This window comes from Silurus meridionalis, chromosome 9 (genome assembly GCF_014805685.1).
Source record: "Silurus meridionalis isolate SWU-2019-XX chromosome 9, ASM1480568v1, whole genome shotgun sequence".
Classification (NCBI taxonomy): domain Eukaryota; kingdom Metazoa; phylum Chordata; class Actinopteri; order Siluriformes; family Siluridae; genus Silurus; species Silurus meridionalis.
In genome coordinates, this window is record NC_060892.1 from 21,991,411 (window position 1) to 21,998,399 (window position 6,989).

The window sequence follows — 6,989 nt, forward strand, 5'->3', positions numbered from 1 at the left end:
GTGCCCTTCACCTCGTCATACGTTTCCTTCAGCATCGAGTTTGATAAATCATCAGCCTTCACGTGCAGCGCTTTTTTTTTCTTTCTTTTTTTAATAAAAAAGAAGGGGAGGGGGGGATTGGTAACTCTTAAAACTAGACTTCGTTCACTGACATAAACCATTTTATGTGCAACAACTTCGTGTTCCTTTGTTAGTTTTCATTTTAACGTTGCCCTTTTTAGGTGTAGGATGTGATAAAAGTAAAAAAGTGATAAAAAACATATTTAAGCAAAAAAAAAAAAAAAAAAAAACCCACAGCTCTGCATTGCGCACCATGTCCATGTAAAACATACCCAATGCTTAAAACCAATCAATGCAACAAAAGCTACATTTGTGTCACTTCCGGGTCTCTAATGGGTCTGGATTATGCAGATCTCCATTTTATTTGTTACTGGTGATTAAACTATGAATTCCTGATGAAAAAAAATTATTTAGGACACTTTGTTGTTTCAGCTTCACACTCAGTCACCTTTAGCTACCATTGAGAGCGACTGCACTGTACCTTTAAACCTCATTTAAGTTCTTAATTGAATCTTTGGCACATAAAATACCTCAAGAGGAATCAGATCCTGTGCGGTGCATTTTTTTCTGCAACATCACAGTAATAGTTAAATAGCAAAATAACTAAATAACCGGATGTGTGCTGCATCATGCACAGCTTGCAGTGTTGGACCATGACAGCAATGCAGCATTTATAAATATCTTTATTATGTATAAAACATAAAGAAATATTTACACAGAAAAAACAATACCCATTGCGCATAACGTCTATAATCACATGTGAGAATAAACCATATACCATTTAAAACATAACACAACGCCTTTATCTACTCCCAAAGATCTGCTTTTGGGTGTGATGTTATGCAGTCAGTCTGAACATTACAATAAAATATATATATATTTATCTTGTGCAGTACTTTTATATTTCAACTCACAAAACCTTATATTAACGAAGCACAAGAGCAATAATAATAATATTAATAAATAATAATAATAACAATATGATCATCATCATGATGTTGATAAATATGATGGTAATCCAGCATGCCTTTTAATCAAGACTTTTCTGTTTTTTGTTTGTTTGTTTGTTTGTTTGTTTTTATAGAAAAGTGTCATTTGGGTTGATTTATTTAAAAGTGGAGGAAAAACCTCGATATTAAAATTAAATCAGGTTTAAATGAGATCAGGAATAAATTAATTATATATTAGCAGTAGTCTAATTATCCCTAATTATTATTTTAATTTTTTTGTGAACCATTTTATTCAATGATATTAAACTATTATTTAAATGCGTCTCGGGGTTAGTGGATGTGCTGCATCGTTTTATTACAATAAATATCCCTTCATAAATAGGATTAATTCAATCAGATTTATTCTGATATCAAAACGACTATTCTGATGGAGAAATAATTCCACACTGCCTTTTTCCAGTGAATGATCTTTTGTGTATATTGTAGCACAGAGTGTGTGGGGAGTGAAAGTTTTTTCCCGGCAGGTGAATCCCTCCCCTTTCATTGTTAGTGTAAAAGCGTGGAAACCTGAAGCGTGATCTGCTGGATTGTGCACCACGTCACGCGCAATCACAACAAAACGCATCAGTGGAAACTTCATTTATTCTTTGTGCGTCATTCTGTGTGTAGGACCTTCTGCTCCATTCCCCTCCCTGGACTGCGATGTGTGTAGGCTGTAGGTGCTTTATGTTCGGATTGCATCTACACTTACCTGATTTATTCTCTGTGTCTCGGCGCTATGCAGTGTTTCATTTTTGTGTTTGACGTTTAGGATCTTGTATATTTGTTGTGCATGTAGTATGTAGATCTAGAGTGTGGTTACCTGCTTATTCGTAATTGTCTACGACGTAATGAATAAAATGGTGTGTGTGTGTGTGTGTGTGTGTGTGTGTGTGTGTGTGTTTGTGTGTGTGTGTGCGTGTGCGTGTGCGTGTGTTTGTGTGTGTGCGTGTGTGTGTGTGTGTGTGTGTGTGTGTGTGCGTTTATCGCATTTTAAATTGTGTGTCAGGATTAGAGTAGGAATGTGCGTATTAGTCCTGTATTGCCTATACAGGTGCCTTTGTGTGTTTGGGTCTATTGCTGCATTGTGTGTGTGAGTGCTATAGTGTGTGTGTGTGTGTGTGTGTGTGTGTGTGTGTGTGTGTGTGTGTGTGTGTGTGTGTGTAGGTGCATAGTGAGGATGATAATCAGTCAGGCAGTACATGTCGTAAATCAGAGATAAAGCCACTCCGCCTTTAATTACACTGTCAACACAGAATAACCGTAATTGATTTCTGCTTCTCCATCCCTCTATCCGTCCCTCTAGTCATGATTCTAGCAGCCCCTATATTCACCCCTTTACTTGTCCCTTTAACAGTACTTCTTTGTATTTATCTGCATTGTTAGACTGTGCTTCTATTTCTCCCCTGAATCATCTCCCTAACAGTGCCACTACTTATCCACATACAGTACAGTGGGTATAAAAAAGTCTTAAAAATATCAGTTTGATAAGACAAAAAGATAAATCATGTCAGATGTTTTTCAGAATTATGTTCTTTTGTGGTGTCATCCATCAAGATTGACACATTGTTTGGATAATGTGGGTAGGCTTGGATTTTTTTTCTATTAAAATGGGCATCTGTCTAGCTCTGCTATTCTAAAGAAGAATATAAGAGATCATCCCATGCAAGAATTGACCGGTACTTCCACATATCACTGTAGCTCTGTAAAAATGAAACAAAAACATATTCATAAAAAGCAAACAAAAACACAAGGTAATTGTTATAGGAGGTTGACAAGAACATTTTTTATTGATCTATAAAATAATTGCCTTGAAATCAAAATTACCTGCCTAATACTGTTTATTTTTCTCTTGTACCTTCAAGACTGCTTCAAACATGCCTAATCTTTCTTGATGCATTTTTTCTGAAGTGCACATCAATTAAAAAAAGGGCTTCATGATAAAACTATAAAACATTTCCTGGTTACAGAGTTATGCCCTTTGATCATATTTATAGAAGGGATTTATTTATAATTACATTATCCTGTATCACACAAATAAAGATGGGTTTCTTTTTGAGTCTGGCTTCTCTGAAAGTTTCTTTTTATATACAGTATCTCACAAAAGTTTGTACACCCCTCACATCGAGTAACAACCTGAAACTGAGTTACAGTACAGTGGCCAGAGTCCTAAAGAGGTTTTCCAAGACGTTTTTGTGTAAGGGTTGATCAAAGTTATGTCCTCGTGCTGTGCGTCAGGTGCAAATGCTGGCTTCAAAAAACAAGCGCATGAGTGCTGCCAGCATTGCGTTAGAGGTCGCAGAAGCAGAAGGTCCACTTGTCAGTGCTCAGATGCCACACACTGCAACAAATCGGTTTGCATGGCCATCGCCCCAGAAGGAAGCTTCTTCTGAAGCTGGCTCAAAAGAAAGCTTGAAACAGTTTGCTGAAAACAACCTGTCAAAGAGTATAAATTACTGGAACCATTTCCTGTGGTCTGATGAAACTAAGATATACTTTTTGGCTCAGATGGTGTTCAGTGTGGCAATGCCCTTTTGAGGAGTACCAGGAAAATTGTGTCTTGCCTACAGTCAAGCATGGTGATGGTAGCATCATGGTTTGGGGCTGCATGAGTGCTGTTGGTACTGGGGAGTTGAGGGAAACATGGATTTCAACCCCCTAATTAAGAAACCTGACCTTTGACCCATGTCAGCTGTCCAACTATAGGCCAATTTCAAACGTCCCCTTTATCTCCAAGCTTTTAGAAACGGCACAGCAGTTATGCTCACATCTACTTAGGAATAACATTTTTAAAATGTATCAGTCAGGATTTAGGCCTCATCATAGCACAGAGACAAGGTGGAGTAAATGACCTGTTATTGGCCTCTGATCAGGGTTTTGTCTCTTTACTTGTTTTACTCGAACTTAGTGCAGCTTTTGACACCATTGATCCTACTATCCTGCTTGCTAGATTAGAGAATATGTTGGAATAAAGGGAGCATCTTTCTCCTGGCTCAGGTCTTATTTGACTGATCGCTATCAGTTTGTTGATGTAAATGGTGAGTTCGCCACACTCTCTGAGTTAAAGTTTGGTGTTCCACAAGGATCTGTCTTTTTTTCTTTATATATGCTGCCTCTGGGTGAAATTATACATAAACATGGTATTCACTTCCATTGCTATGCTGATGATACACAGCTGTACATTTCAGCAAAGCCAGATGAGAGAGATCAGCTTAACAATGTTAAGGAGTGTGTAAAGGACATTAGACAGTGGATGCTTGATAACTTCCTTCTGCTCAACTCGGATAAGTATACTAATGTGAATACTTTTACTAGGACCACATGCAGCTAGAAGTAAACTTTCCGATTACATAGCATCTCTGTGTACAGTAGTCAAAGACCTTGGTGTGATTATTGACTCTAGTCTTTCCTTTGAGGCTCATGTGAATAATATTAGCAGGATCGCCTTCTTTCACCTTAGAACCTGTACTGTCAATATCTGCCATATCTGCCATACTGCTTTTTATATAGTTCAGCTTTTTAGTTAGTTCAGAATGCAGCAGCAAGTGTCCTCACCAGATCTAGAAAATATGACCACATCACCCCTGTTTTAAACATTCTACACTGGCTTCCAATTAAATCTTGCATTGATTATAAAATACTACTACAGTTGTATAAAGCTCTTAACAGTCTTGTGCCCCAGTATCTGATTGAGCTTCTGTACCAATATGATCCTCCATGCCTACTTAGATCAAAATGTGCAGGTTATTTGTTGGTACCTCAAATAATGAAGACTACAGCAGGGGCCAGATCTTTCTCTTATAAAGCCCCACAGTTATGGAACAGCCTTCCAATCAGTGTTCGGGACTTAGACACAGTCTCAGTGTTCAAGTCGAGGCTGAAAACATATTTATTTAGTCAAGTCTTTTATCAGTAGATTTTTCTTGGTTAAAGGAGCAGATCTGGAGGGATCATGGATATAAAGTGTTCGGTGAATTGGGATATTTGTATTATGCCATCTCCTCACTCTCACACGTTCACTCAGGTTTGTTGATGTTGGTGTGGTGGGTCGTCTCTTATCCCAGAGATCCCTCATGTCTGTGTTACCTTCTGGTTCTCCATTTTAGTTATGCTGCCATAGCGAGTCTTGCCGGAGTCCCAACTGCACAGTTTGGGGCAGCCTCCAGCAGAAGGTGGTGAAGCACAATGTGTCTAACATCCAGCAGCTCTGTAATGTAAATATGGAGGAGTGGAAGAGGATCTCAGCACCAACCTGTGTAGCTCTGGTGAATTCCATGCCCAGGAGGATTAAGGCAGTGCCTTATAACAACGGTGCTCACTTACTGTGGTTACTTACATGGTGTAGTTACACTATCAGAAGCACTGACCTGCATTTACAACCTAAATTCTAATATTTGTTCCATGAAGTTCCATAAAACAGTTTATTCTCTTAATTTCGTAGTATTTCTCTTGGCTGCACTGCTTCCAGTACGTGTATGTCGATGTTAGATTTTTTGCCCAATCAGATTTCACCCTCTATGCGCTGCCATGTCAATCTCATCTGCCCAGGACCTGGCTCAGGTCTTATTTGACTGATCGCTATCAGTTTGTTGATGTAAATGGTGAGTTCGCCACATTCTCTGAGGTAAAGTTTGGTGTTCCACAAGGATCTGTCTTTTTTTCTTTATATATGCTGCCTCTGGGTGAAATTATACATAAACATGGTATTCACTTCCATTGCTATGCTGATGATACACAGCTGTCTCCTCACTCATATATATATATATATATATATATATATATATATATATATATATATATATATATATATATATATATATACAGTGAGGAAAATAAGTATTTGAACACCATGCTATTTTGCAAGTTCTCCCACTTAGAAATCATGGAGGAGTCTGAAATTGTCATTGTAGGTGCATGTCCACTGTGAGAGACATAATCTAAACAAAAAAATTCAGAAATCACAATATATGATTTTTAAACTATTTATTTGTATGATTCAGCTGCAAATAAGTATTTGAACACCTGTCTATCAGCTAGAATTCTGACCCTCAAAGACCTGTTAGTCTGCCTTTAAAATGTCCACCTCCACTACATTTATTATCCTAAATTAGATGCACCTGTTTGAGGTTGTTAGCTGCAATAAAGACACCTGTCCACCCCATACAATCAGTAAGAATCCAACTACTAACATGGCCAAGACTAAAGAGCTGTCCAAAGACACTAGAGACAAAATTGTACACCTCCACAAGGCTGGAAAGGGCTACAGGGAAATTGCCAAGCAGCTTGGTGAAAAAAGGTCCACTGTTGGAGTAATCATTAGAAAATGGAAGAAGCTAAACATGACTGTCAATCTCCCTCAGACTGGGGCTCCATGCAAGATCTCACCTCGTGGGGTCTCAATGATCCTAAGGAAGGTGAGAAATCAGCCCAGAACTACACGGGAGGAGCTGGTCAATGACCTGAAAAGAGCTGGGACCACCGTTTCCAAGGTTACTGTTGGTAATACACTAAGACGTCATGGTTTGAAATCATGCATGGCATGGAAGGTTCCCCTGCTTAAACCAGCACATGTCCAGGCACGGCTTAAGTTTGCCAATGACCATTTGGATGATCCAGAGGAGTCATGGGAGAAAGTCATGTGGTCAGATGAGACCAAAATATTACTTTTGGGTCATAATTCCAGTAAACGTGTTTGGAGGAAGAAGAATGATGAGTACCATCCCAAGAACACCATCCCTACTGTGAAGCATGGGGGTGGTAGCATCATGCTTTGGGGGTGTTTTTCTGCACATGGGACAGGGCGACTGCACTGTATTAAGGAGAGGATGACCGGGGCCATGTATTGCGAGATTTTGGGGAACAACCTCCTTCCCTCAGTTAGAGCATTGAAGATGGGTCGAGGCTGGGTCTTCCAACATGACAATGACCCGAAGCACACAG